The following is a 14,101-nucleotide window of genomic DNA, read 5'->3' as shown; positions in this document are numbered from 1 at the left end:
ACAGTCAGACAAAAGTCCCTCTGTTTTCCATCAGGTATCATCCCTCTGGACCACTTATCCTTTCAACACACAAACACATGCGTACACACACTTAGACATCAAGGTCTGCTGAAGACAAAAACAACACTCCCAGCCTTCCCTCAGACCTCCCCATCCCTCCTTCTCTCTCTCTCTCTCTCTCTCTCTCCCTCCTCCCTCCTCCACCAGTCCCCGTGTTGTCACACAGTTTTTCCAGTTACTTTGGATCCACTTCAGGACCCTCCCCCGTCGGATGCGACCGGTCTCTCGCTGCCTCTTTACGCTCCTCTAAATGTTTACACCGCTTGAAGATTTTTCCAAGTGTGTGAGCCTTTAAAACAAAAAGCCTTTTTTTTTTTTCTTCTCATTTCCGTCCATGGAAGTTGGTGTGTAACAGCATTTATTAACGCGGCAGTTCATCCGGGAGTTCTTGGCCGGCAAGGTGAGTAAAATGTTGTCAGTGGATTTAAAAAAAAAAAACAAATATTAACAGGGTTTTATGGTTTGTCTGAAAGTCAGAGACCTTTTATGACGAGTAAGATGATAGCAGATGTGATTAGTTAACAGAATCGACTGATCCATTTGAATGTGCACTCTATGCTTTCACGTACTGTATGGGAATGTGCTGTTATGGAAAGTAACAGCAGTGCAGCATGTACCACAGTCCCTAAAATGGTGAATGATGAGGACCATTGCCTTTTGACTATATAGGGACTTAAAGTACAACTGTTGTCTTCCTGCAGTTTTCTTTTATGTCATTTGTTTTCATTCGCTATGGACTTCATAACCCCCAAAAAGGCTTTACAGGAGGACAACAGGTCTTTTTACAGAAGTCACTTTGAAAAGATAATACCTTGCACATGTGTAGTTTTGAATAGTGGTGGTGCACTTTTGCTTACAGTCAGCAATGGTAGAGGGAGAGTTCAGATCCTTTATATTAAAGTAAAAGTAGCCTGCAGCAAAGTAAAGTGTATAGTCCCATATTTAAAATGTTACTTAAATTCAGTGGTGGAAAAGCGACTGTGATTCTGTACAAATTGAGGTACTTGCACTTAACTTGACTATTTCTATTTTTATGCTACTTTACACTTTACTCTGCCATTCAGGATATATGAAATAAGATGCACTGTTATTGATTAACATTCCCAACAATGTAGAAATGAGTTAAAATGACAACAACAAACATCTACAACAATAAAACGCTACTGCCACATTCATGCATCTGTAAGTGTAATGTAATAATTTAATATAGAATAGTGTAACACTCATAGGGGCCATTTTTCATTTGCTAACAAAGCTTATTAGATTTTACTTCAGGCACGTTTACTTGTGATGGAGTGTTTTTGTATTTCAGTGTTGCCGTTTTTACTTGGAGTCCATGACTTTGTATCATATTTTAGTTGACAATTATGTTTTAAATCTTGATTTGTAATGTTAACATCGACCTCAGCTGTCAAGTAAATGGAGCGGAGTAGAAATATTTAGCAGGATAAAATGGAAATAATAAAGTGAAGTACAAGAACCTCAAAATTAAGTGCAGTACTTGAGTAAATGTGTTAAGCTACATTAAACCAGTCATTGTGAAAGTGTGTGGATAACATTTCATTATTGTTTTTGGCATTTTTCTCCTCGCAGTTTGGTGTTTTGTTCTTTATCCATCTCATGTGAAGGGACTTTCAGCTAACACACAGTAACAATAAAACCATTTCAACAAGTGAACAGACTATTATTAGCCAGAAAACATAGCAGCCAGCTTCTATCTGTGATTGAATCACTGTAAACCACTTGTTGAAGTGATGACCTGGCATTGTGTTGCCACTTCATGCACTTGCTGTACTTTTCCTGCCTGTTTTTTTGGCATCCGTGGCTCTGCTTTGAAAACTTCTCAAGCCACTATCAAGACAAGCTGTGCTCCTCTGGCATGTCTCCTCTCTCGATTCATTGCAGAGGAAGTTGCTGGGAGTAGGTCTGCTAATGTTTCCTTAGTTCTTTGCCTCCTCCTCCTCCTCCTCATTTTCTGCCTCTCGTGTTTGATTTTCATTAAGTCGTTCAGTCTTAATCCAAGTTCTGGATCCAACTCTTGGTCTGTGTTTCGGGTCACAGAGGAGCTGTGACTCGAGCCAGTGAAACGTGGCGGTGATGTTGCTGAACTCCATACAACTGAGTGACATCCTGCGTGTGATGGTGTGACTCAGCTTTCATATCATGTCAATGAAGTTAATCAGATGAAGCAGATGGAGATGGAGTGTTTTTTTCCTCTGCAGATGTGAGAGGCTGCTTTGGGCTTGTTTTGCTTCTATATGCTGGAGTAGAGTGTCTCTGATGCGTCCATTGATTAAAGGGAATATGATACACTAAAGACGCCTTGATGCATGTATTTTGTGCTCATCTTGACTGATGTGATGGATTATTTTCTTGAGACGCTGCAGACCTTGAGTGCTCCAGATGTTAGGATGCGGAAAAGCTCTGAGTTTTGGTTCAATGATATTTCATAAATCAACCAGCAGCACCAAATTAACAACAAACTACTGTACTTAACTAGGTTGTTCAGTCACTTTTTGATAAATTGGCTGGCACTTTTACAGTCTTGCTCCTCTGTAAGTTTCAAGCTATAAAATGATAAACTGCTGTACATGGAATCACACTGTTTTGGAAACAACTCATTTCTTTTCCTCAGTGGAGCTGTAAAAACACCCTTTCAGTTCAGCATTTCACACTATTGTACTTGTTATCCGTGACTTATGAACGAAAGCCTTTTGATTAAGGATGCCCTGGCACTATTTAACTCATAAAAACATCTGTGTGGAAGACAACATATGATTAACTATCAGAGTAAATCTCTGCCACCTGGTCTGGACTCAGGACATCGCATCTGCTCTGGCAACCAAAAAATCTCCAGGAAGTCTCTCTGACTGCAGACTGAACTTTCCTTTGTCCCTCTCCAAGTATTCCTAAAGCACCGTGCCATTTTTATATGTGCCATTATTTACATATATCGTTTTAATGAGTTGAATTCTGAGTTGAAAGTGAAAAGTAACACAACTGTGCCTCCTTGAAGCGCACCATCTTAGTTTTCCTCAAATGAGATCGTCATTAGTGGAAAATGTGTCTGCCCTCCTCCAGACTGTTTCAGCTATCAGTGGTGTAGTGGTGACCCATTTTTTTTTTTTGTCTGGTTGAGCAACAAAATCATCTCTTGTCTGACAGCTGGAGATCTGGCTGACTTACCATCTGTTTGTCTAGGAGAGGGCTCGGGCTCAGGCAAGCAATTGGATATGTTTAGGTTGGAGATGACACCAACCAGAGACACAAAGAGATGAGGTAGAAATAGAAACAAAAGTAACAGAGGTAAGATTCATTAGTGTTAATTTGATCCCTTGGTGCCTGGAGTTCTCTAAAATTTATTGTGACACCACACAGGGCACCCAGAGTGTCTGCGCATTGTCTTTTAAAAGCCACAACTTTTCTTGACATGTTATAATACCCAGTGGCCACACACCACTTGTGTGTTACTGAAGTGAGATCACCGCCTGACGTCTCTGTACTGTCTGCAGAAGTGTGGACTCTGTGCTATAGAATTACCTGTGTAACTTAAAATGATAATCTTTAAGTTCTAGTTATAAGCCAAGCTAGTGTGGCTGTATGGATTGGTCATTCGTTCCCCCACCTTGGTCCAGACAATAAATGAAATGAAATGAGTGCACCAATTAATGAATTTCCAAAAAAATATGTACAGTCATTCACGTTCCCCAGAGGATGAATCAAAATGAGTTTGATGATCCACTGACTTCTCCTCTGGTACCACCGTGAGGTTCACGTCTGAGCTTTTGAGTGAACTGTTTCAACAACTACTGGATGGGTTGCTGTGAAAGTTGGTACAGACATTCATGATCTCCTCAGGATGAACCGTGTGCTGCACTTTTTATCTAGCGCCATCGTCAGGTCAAAGTTTTATTTTTATTTTTTTTAGTTTATGACCAAATACCTGCAAAGGTAATGACATTCTTGTTAGCATCAGTTACACTTTGTGTTTAGTGCTTATTAGTAAATGTTAGCATGCTGACAAGCTAAGTTAAGATGGTTACCATGGTAAACATTATACCTGTTTAGCATCAGAGCCAAAGCTCAGCCTCACAGAGACAATGCCATGGATGGAGACTCTTAATCTTATTTGTTTGTTTTAAATATTCATTGTCAATCTGATTCTACATCTCACTTTTTCATGAAGCGATGTGGTTGGCACCTTGTACTCTTTTTCCTTAGGGTGTCTATTGAATGAGGTTTCTAGACTTGATTTGTATAGCGACAAGAAGATAGCATGAACCACTGCCACATACAACAGCATTTATGGCCAAAGCTATTTTGCAATGGCTGTCCCTAAATGGGCCTCTAAAATACATCAAGACGCAAGCAGCGCACAATCTATAAACTGTAATATCGATAGCCAACATAAAACAGGAAAATTGACTTTGATTTATGTGTAAATGTTGCATAATGTCACTCGAAACTCAGTTTATTCATCCCACACTACTGTTCTTGCACATCAGCAACAGTTCTTGTTTTGAAAGTTAAGTAGATGTAAAAAATGACCTTTGTCTTCTTCCCAAACCTCTAATTTGATGTAAAAATAGTCTTAAAGAAAAAGACAAAGAGCACAGGGAATTCAAAAGAAGGTGACACGGTTCAATATTCCTACCACAGGCTTATATAAGCCTTTCAACCCCATGTGCTCTGCAGCCGTGCAAATAATTTGGAGCATATTGGACTGCGGCCCTCCAGCTCGGGTCGCTCGCTCTGCGCTGGCTGTGGAACATGTACAGTTTCATTGGGCTCTGGCTCAAATAACCAATCATAAAAAGCAGAGGTCGGGGGTTTTGGGGCTGGAACAGGAGGTGGAGCCAGCAGCAGCTTGATGGAGTGACCACAGACTACTTGTGCTGTGGTGAGGGTCTTTCCTGAAGTTGCTTATGTTGGTGGTTGGTGGGTGGGTGTTTGGGGCGGTGGGTGGAGCAGCAGTGGAGACATTGTTCATTAAGATTTCTGGGGCTTTCACTGGTGTCTATGTCTCACTGTGGTGTCTATGCAGGATGACTGGAACCAAGTGAAACCTGAGATGTAGAATTAGAGGAAATTCGGCACCAAATTCAAGGCCCACAAGCCTCCTCGCTTTTTGTCTCCATCCTGGTGATGAAAACGGGCTTACATTTATTTTGTTGTTTGTGAAACTGTTTGTTTCAGTTTTGAGAAGGAAATATCATGAGTCTACCATCCAAGATGAAAAGTTTGCTTGTGAAAAACAAATGGCCTTTATGTCATGCTTGGCACCACGCACACATGAACTGCTAGAACTCTTGATGTTTTTCTTGAGCTCACACTCAGATCCACTCCACCAGCTGTGTTGAGCTATGACTCGGAGTCGTCCATCTTACGTTTTATGAGAAGACTTATTTTCTTTTTTTTTTTTTTAAACATTTTCCAGGCCACTTCTGAAAGACAAACCTAGGCTTAGGAAAGGCAGGATGACAGATTATCGCTATTTGTCAGCGTCCCCATTGCTCAAAACAGCACAAGCTCTTTCTGTTAAAAAAGGTTCTTTGTGAAGACGGACACTGAGAAGCCAAAGGGGATTTGCTTTTGGAAAAAGTGGGAGTAGCAGAGGCAGTATAGGTCCGATGGTAGCGTTCAAGGACGTTTCCTTTTACACACCTTACTTTTGTTTTTAAATTCCCAACTCCCTTCTCTTTGCATGTCAAAAGGAAGAGAACGTGGAGATGCAGACATGGACGTACATGCAAGATGTTTCCTTTCGGCTTCCTTTTGTTTGTCCTAGTTTTCATTCCCCTGGTGCTGTGCAGTGATAATTGAAGACAGAGGAGAGAGCGTGGACCTGTGGAGGGACTGTGGGGACAGGGATTGATTTTGATGAAAACTTGTTTTTCTTTTGCCCTGTAGAAGAAAAACAAGAAGAAATTCAGCTGACGAGATGACATTATTAGTAGTAGACAGATGATAGTGAACCAGGGAATTGTAGTCAATTAAAAAGTAATGAGAAAAACATGTTATCTTCAAAGACATTGTCAGTGAAATGCTGACAAGATACTCTGTGGTAACTTGCTTCTGCAATGTGTTAACAGCTAAACTGCATGCTTGCTCATTAGTTGGTAAATAGCTGAAACCATTTTGCAGCCGTTTTTGAAAAGCCAAGTGAAGCCTCACTGTCATAAAAAAAATAAATAAAAAAATCTCCTCCATGACTCACAGACGACCTGCTGTGTTTCCTGCTGCTTCTGTTTGCCTCTGGGCATCCAGAAGAAGAAAAGTCTTCACAGTTTCCCCTCCACTTGCTTTCCTTGAGTTGTGAACATCATACTCAAACAAGATGACAGGCGCCTGGACCCCTCTCTCCCTCTTACCATCCACAGTGTTTGCCCTCCCACTGTGTTGTTTGCCCAGGATGTCCTGTGTGGTGGCTTATATCTGGCTCTTGTCTCCTCTTCACCCCCTGCCTCCCCCGTTTTCCTGTTGTGTTGGACAGATATGCAGGTGTCATACCAAAAAGCCCCCAGAGACAAATGTGTTGCACAATACAAACGACCATGCCAGGGTTTTCACTTAACTAGAGCACATTCTGTAGAGCCGACTTTCATCTTTCATTAGCCACACGGACGTCCAACAAACTGAATTAATGGCACCACCTGTGGGGACTGAAACTGTTTCAGTCTAGTGGCACTGGTGGGAAAAGCACGGAGGATCAGACTAAGTAAAGGAACATCTCCGAGGGTTCACCTTAAGGGTAGCACACGTGGCTCAAGTTTTTGAGTGAAGAAAATAAGGCTTTAACTTCCAGATGCTTGCAGGATGAGGCCCATCTGGAGAGAAGGAGGGAGAAGGAGAGAAGGAGCTTTTTGGGCTATGTGTTAAAAAAAAAAAACTCTCTAAAATGATCACTTTAATAAGTTGCAGGTTTCCACCTTGTCCTCCAGAAAGGCAGCACACCATGTGCCAGTGGTAGGCCTGTAAATCAATGTGGTTTAACTTTTAGGAATTTACTGGCCCAGGTTGGACTTCCTGGAAATAGAGATAGTGAAGGAAAGCCAGCAGAGATAATAACTGATAACTGTTCTGGTGAGCTCTGTCCGTCTATGAGGTATTCTGCTGCTGGTGCTGCTTGTGTTTAAGTTTTACTCAGCCTTTCCTGGTTATCTAGTTACCTCTGTTACAGTAAGACGTTTGACCACATGGCACTAATTGAAATGCACATCTGTTTCCCAGTGTGCAGCTCCCACTCTCCTTGCACAATGGCTGTACCACCCTGCAGGCAGCAACACTCGAGTCTTTGCTTAATCACCCAGGTGCCACATTATTTTTCTTCGGAGAGGAAATGGCTCCATAGGCTAATCCTAGAGACAAATGGCAGAAAAACATCATCAACAACAACAGAAAGAAATGGCCACACCAGCTTAAATAGTTTCCAACTCGCTGTATCGTAGCAGCTGCAAAGAGAAAAAAAAAAAAAAACAAAGCTGCCATCCAGTCACATTAGAAGTGTTGTCTTAATCGAAGCCAGATGCGGCGTGGTTGAAGTCTGTTACTGTAAATTGCTCTCTGTTTCTGCAGCCATGACTTAGAGACTTACATTAAAGCTCTTGCATGGGAACCCTTATCCGCAGTATGAAATATGTCCTTCTTAAGCCTTGTGTCACAGTAAAGGATGATGCTTCCTGTGATATTATTCAGACACTGCAGACATTCAGATCCGAATAATCTCGTCAGTTGTCAGTGAACTCCCACGAAGTCCATATTTTATCAAACATATCAACACAACACTGACTTTCTACAAGTGTTTTCATACAGCAGGGCTTGATTAATGTAGAAAAGAAAAACAAGCTGTAACTCCTTTTGAGAAAATGAGCCTAGTACAGTGTTATTAGTGTAGCATCTATTTGGTTGAAATAAGTTTATAATTGAGTTTTTTCAGATTGTAGCCCATTCAGCTTTGGTTTTCATCGGTAGGCTTTGCCAAAGCAGATGGGGTTTGATTTCACACCTCTCCAACAGAGTTTGGACAGCAGCTCCCCGACCATGAGGGTCAAGACCACAAGAGTAAAGAATCTGCACGCTCTTCAGCCAAAACAACGGTTGTAATGGAAAGAAAAGAGGCAGTGTGCCTGCCTGTGGGTGTGTGGATGTGTGGGTGTGTGTGTGTGTGTGTGTATGTGTCAAGGCAAGGTCTGTTCGTGCACATCTGTGTTTATGTCAACGTTCGATACAGAGTTTTGTGATGACTTGGCAGTTTTGGCTGCCTGCAGTGGTTCAGCGTTTCCCTTTACTGGCTACAGTGTGATCGCCTGTTTCCCCTCGTAAGAAACTACAAGTCAAACAAGTGACTGGAGAACTGCACAACCGGTCATCAACCAGCCTGTGAGGGATAGACTGTAATGTTTGACAAAGCTGCACTAGATACTGATTGTTTTTGCATATGTCACCACACATGAAGTACATCCAGATGTGCCCAATGCACAGGATGACACTCTAGCCTTTATATATGAGTCTTTGCACCAATGACAGTTAATAAATATAATTCTAGTGTGACTAAGTGATTACTGATCAGCTGTAAATACTGAAGCCAACAATGTGTTAGGAAGAAGGTGAGTGAACACAGGGACTATTTTCAGCTGTGGATTAATACACAATTGGTTCTCTGTTGAGTCTTTATGGCAGCAGGACAGTGTGTGTCTAGAAAAATAAACTACATTTCCCATGTTCAGCACAATGAAGACACAGGTCACCCAGTGCAACAGTGTGGCTCACTGATGTGTTTTTAATAGTTTTGGAGAACAATGGCGCTCTGTGGCACAATAAGCTATATCAGGGTTTGGCTCCACAGTCACATTTGTTGTTTTTTCAATTTGTTGACACTAAGAAAAATATAGAGCATCATTAGACTCACCCTTTCACAATTGTATTTGCAAATTTTACAGATAGAAATAAAATAGAAACCCTTCAACCAGTAAGAATGAAGTTTCCCCCCTGGCTATGCTAGATACATTCAGTGCAAGCTATAATTGTGTCCAATTCAAAACCAGGTCCAAGTGGAGTTCCTGGTGGTTTAAAGATCAATTGAACCCCAAAAGCAGAATAAATTGAGTCGATCTGACCCATTACTTTTTTTACTTTTATACTTGGAGGTATTGGAACAGTCTCCTCGAGGACCTTAGAGCAGCCGGACGTGTTGAAATTTTTAAACATAAACTCAAATCATACCTCTTCAGCCTGGCTTTTATATAAGTATGGTTTTTAGTCATTATATATAATTATGTTTTTGGTTTTTTTTGTTTGTCTTATATACAAATAAAGTTTCATTGATTGATTGAAGTCAGGTACAGCTGCAGCATGGACAGTTTCCATTAGTGAAAAATAGTGATTTTTGGATAAAAAGATGTTGATCTAGCTGCATATCAGTGCCTCACGATGTCATTGCATACAGAGGTTTCTACAGGTGGGATGTTATATTGTTTGGATCAATGGTGAGAAGTGAATCCACACAGTGTATTAATTCGGCAGCAAACAGTCAAGAGGTTGTTCATAAGTGACCAAGTCCAAATCAAAACAAGTAGAGACTAAAGTGGTCTTGCACCAATTCAACAGCTGCTTGTTTGACTGTTTAATACAATTACTGATGTTTTGTTCTCTTAAGAGTTACTCTGCTCACTAACATCAACAGTTTGTGATTGTTGTGAGAGTTCAGTGGAGGTCCTTTCTGTTTTCTTATGCTCCTCTGAAGACTTCAAAGGCTCTTAACCCTGTGGCCTGTTCTGTATATTGGGGGAACGCTGAGTACTAATAAATATGAATGAATGAGTCTTGGCCTTTGCATAGTTTTATCATGGGAAGATCAGCTAAAGATGCATGCAGCGACTATAGCTGTGTTTCCCACAACTTTATGACCCTGAAAGAAGGCGACATAATTTGTTTTTGAGGCGAGATTAGGCAAAGAGAAAGACATTATTATTATTAAAGAAATGATCTTGTCATGGTGGGAAAATGAGTATGAGGATGATGCTCTGATGTTTAAAAAGAATTAGGACCAAAACATATGAGGGGTCAATGGTAAAATGAAATGGTTGGAAGGCAGACCACATGGTCAGGGGAAGGTCACTGTGCAGCTGTGGCTTTCTCTGAACTGGGCTTCGAAGCATTTTTCATCCTAACATTTAATTTTATTTTGAGATTTTCTTACTTTTTTAAATTTGTGTTACTTTATGCAATAAAGTTTAGATGTTCATTATCATTGGAAAGATAGATTAAAAGCAAGAACTAAGGAGTACTTGTAGTGATTTAGTATGTTTTCTTGTAAAGTCAGATAAACAATAACAAAGGTTAAATGTAAGTTTAAAATCCAAAACAACTGCTTTTTGAATGAACTCATTCTTGGGTGAGATTGAGGTGACTTAAATCGAAGTAGAGCTGCAACGACTATTAACTGAGTTGACTGGATTGAAATGGATTGGCAACTATTTTGATGAGTGAATAATCATTTAAGTAATTTTTCAAGTAAAAACAGCGAACATTTGCTCCTGGTTCTAAAATAGTTCTGTCTTTCATTACTGAAAATTTTATATTTTGTGGTTTTGAACTGTTGGCCGGACAAAACAAGACATTTGACGTCATGTTTGGCTTTGCGATGTTGTGATGAAGATACATTTTATCGTTTTCTTATGTTTTTAGTTGCAGCCCTAAAAGGATTTTCTTTCATTTTCATTTTTTTAGTACCATTACTATTAACTTATTATGTCATTAGGAAGTAAAGCCCGATTTTAGTTATATTGTAAGAATCTTGTCCTTATCATGAACTAATACAATGACACACAAATTAAAGAGAATGACTCACAGAAACATTCATCGCAAGAGTATGTAGAGTTTCCTGAATGACAGCGGAGGACGGGGGTTTGACACCAAAGCTCAGGAAGAGATGAAGCGAAAGTTAAAGTCTGAATCAACAATCTGTCTGTGACTCATGCTGAAACAATGGCTGTGGCAAGGTCAATCAAGCATCACAGCCATTAGAAATATCCTGCGTGTAGAATTATTATGGCAAAGATGTTTTTCAAATAGTTTGAACATGATGCACTGAAATTTGAAGTTCTTGTGCCATGTGTGGTCAATGGTTTTTTTCACTAAAGGACAAATTCCGTTCATTACAACTTGGATCGTATTTTTAGATCCGCTGGTGACACGGATTCAGGGATGGCAGTGTCCGTTGTTCGGTCGTTTAGTTCAGCACTTTGATCCAGACTGAAATACAGACGTTCAGACGTTCATTGTTCCCCGACAGTGTTTCCTACTGATACTGCTGATCCTCTGACTCTTCCTGTCGCGCCAACATGAGGTTAAATTTGTGGCTTTGAGCGAAGCGTCTCAACAATTTTTTAATGGTTTGTTGTGAAGTTCTTTTGGTTTTTCTTTTTAAACACACATTCATGTCCCTCTCAGGATGATTAATTATGACTTTGATGATCCCTTCACTTTTCATCCAAATTTTAATTTTTCCAATACTTTGGTTAAAGACCAAAGACCTGCAAAACTCATGACATTCCCATCAGCCTCAGCTGTGCTTATTGTTTAGCACTTTAAGAATAATTCAGCTTTTTTTACAACTTATTTTCTTAGTTTTTATTATTTCAGTCATTTGTGAACAAAGTAATTGCTGTGTTCAGGGGACACACACAGTGTAGGTTGTAGCCAACAGTTTAGCCAAATTACAGCCTCTAAACCACTTTATTTGGAGACCAAACTGCAGTTTTAGTTAAAACTGATCTATTTCCTGGCGATTCCACGTGCTGTGAATTTTTAAAACACATGCTCATGTTTCTTATGAGCTGCCGACCTCTAATGTTGTGGACGGAGAGGTTTTTCGCCTGTGTTACTGTGAGCATTTACAATGCAAAGCTCTGTGTTTTGGTCACGGCTTGTGGAAAGCCTGTGTTTTTTTTTTTCGAGGACTCTATGTGTCTCTGCACCAGTGTGCTCCACAGAGCATTACAGCACATATAATTACGGCACTGTATGGTCATGTCCCTCTGAAACCTCAGCCAGGGCCTCCATTTTGGTTTTTCCACCATTTCACTGACTGAAGTTTGGATAAAAAACACTTCTTTAAAGACACCAGACATGGTCTCAATCCAAGGTGTGTGAGTCTGTGTTTTTGTTTGTTCTGCTCCACAGAGGTGAGTTGGTGTATTTATGACAGTGTCTCAGTGTTTAACTTTGTTTTTGTGGACCCCTCTGCTTTCCCTGACCGATGAAGCCGCAGTCATCCTGCCTGTGGTTTCGGTCTGGAGTGTGGAGGACCAGGCAGCAGTTTGCACTGTGGGTCTGCGTACGAGAGAGCACGAGCCTCAAACGTGTCAGAGTAATACAGCAGGGAGAGCAAAGGCCTCCAGCTGGCAAGGAGCCCAGCGCAACATACAAAATAGAGAATTTCAGTGGAAACCACATCAGATCACACACAGCTGCAAAAAGTAAACAGAACAGAAAACATGAATTAAGAAAACAAGGATTATTTGTTTGATTTCTCATCAATGTCCCCAAAGACTTTTTGTTTTCTTTTATTACATTTACCACATTTTATTCCCTGTGCAGTCGTACTGTTGTATCATGTTCAATACTTGGTCAAAGGGATCCATGTGTGACACTGTCTAGCACAACACTGATCGGTGTGTCTGATGGTTATACTTTGCTAAGTGATGATATATGTTTTTTTAAAGGATAGTTTGTGTATTGAACTCTGTTTCTAGCCACTTCTAGCTTTTACAGTTGCTCAGTGAAGGAGGAAGGTGCTGAATGAGCAAAGTGCATCTCAAGAGATTTTTGTGACTTATGCTAGAAAATCAAAACTGAAGCTGTGCGCTCATTTTGTTTCTGTGACTGTACTCTGTTGTGGCTCGGTTGGCATTAGTTTGGGTCAGGGGGAGTCATCAGTGGGTGCAGACCCCATTGCAGGTGACTGGATCTAAGCATAATAACAGAAAATAAATCAGCAGAGAGTCTCTGCACCTGATGATAGAAACACTCTGGCAGCTGTTTGGGAATCATTGTCTAATTTCACATAAAATACTTGATTAACTTGTGGTGTTTCAACAAATGCTACTAAAGGACAAACAGCAAAGAAAGAAGTAAGGTGGTTGTTGGGATAGGTCAACAAAATATTAGACTTTACCATTAGTTTCTAGTTTTCTACTAAAAGTAATGTCTTAGTAAACAAACTAATCTGATCTAATCTGTAATTTGAACCTAATGTTCCCTCCCTAGTCACAAACCCAGTTGTTTCTTTCCCTAAACCTTACCAAATTCTTCAACAGCAACAGTTTTGGGAGGCACAGACGACTGATGGAGCGTTAGATCAGAAAACAAGGTGTTGTGTACTGAAAGGACTCGCGGGGTGAAAACAGGCCATGCAGCTGCTGAGTGATGCATGATTTTAGATCTGTTGAATTTTAAACAGATATTTACAATGTTCAAACGTGGCGAGATGGTGAATCAGAGCTCAGGTCCAACTCAAAACACAGCGCTGCTGCTTGTTGTCATTATCAAAACCACTCCCCACAGCTCTCTGATTGGCTCATCGTCCAGCTCAGTTGATTCGTAGCAGGTTTTTTCCAGATAAATACCTCACAGAAAACAAAAAACTGGGCTTTCTTGTGTTATATTGAGTTTTGTGAAGCTAAAAACAGCTTGTTTCAATTTTGAAACAGAAACGTGTTCAGTTTAAGTTTTAACAATGTTGCTGCAGTTCCTGCTGGTTACAGATAGGAGTCAAGACAAAATCAGCCTTGCTTCGCCTCTCTGTTGATGTCTTCATGTGGTCCAAAACAACACCGTCACCACGGTAACCTTATCACTTATCCATGGGCTCTGCTCTCCATCACCATGGGGACAGAGGCTGTGACATGAGCTCAGTGCCTCCTGACCTCACTCATAAAGACACTCTCCAACATAAACAGGCTCTCACACACACACACACACACATAGACACACACACACACACGCACACACACACACACACACACACATACACACACAC

At 40.6% G+C, this 14,101-nt stretch overlaps 1 protein-coding gene and 1 long non-coding RNA gene across 3 annotated transcripts in view; one reads left to right on the top strand and one right to left on the bottom strand.

Annotated features, from left to right (window-relative positions):
* The first annotated feature begins 219 nt into the window (after positions 1–219).
* The window catches only part of pear1 (platelet endothelial aggregation receptor 1), a 49,534-nt gene continuing 35,652 nt past the window's right edge, over positions 220–14,101 (top strand). Inside the window, exon 1 of the mRNA XM_071468379.1 lies at positions 220–460. The gene's annotated coding sequence lies outside the window, so the exon portion shown is untranslated. The remainder of the gene's footprint in view (positions 461–14,101) is intronic.
* The window catches only part of LOC139612635 (uncharacterized), a 29,709-nt gene continuing 22,784 nt past the window's right edge, over positions 7,177–14,101 (bottom strand). For both annotated transcript variants that reach the window (XR_011686612.1, XR_011686616.1), the window contains one exon: positions 7,177–7,418. This is a non-coding gene — a long non-coding RNA (uncharacterized lncRNA). The remainder of the gene's footprint in view (positions 7,419–14,101) is intronic.

Source organism: Trachinotus anak, unplaced genomic scaffold, assembly GCF_046630095.1.
Source record: "Trachinotus anak isolate AG129_WGS33_773 ecotype Australia unplaced genomic scaffold, CSIRO_AGI_Tana_v1 ptg000032l, whole genome shotgun sequence".
Lineage (NCBI taxonomy): Eukaryota > Metazoa > Chordata > Actinopteri > Carangiformes > Carangidae > Trachinotus > Trachinotus anak.
The sequence above is the reverse complement of the archived record's forward strand: the minus strand, read 5'-3'. Positions and strand labels throughout refer to the sequence as shown.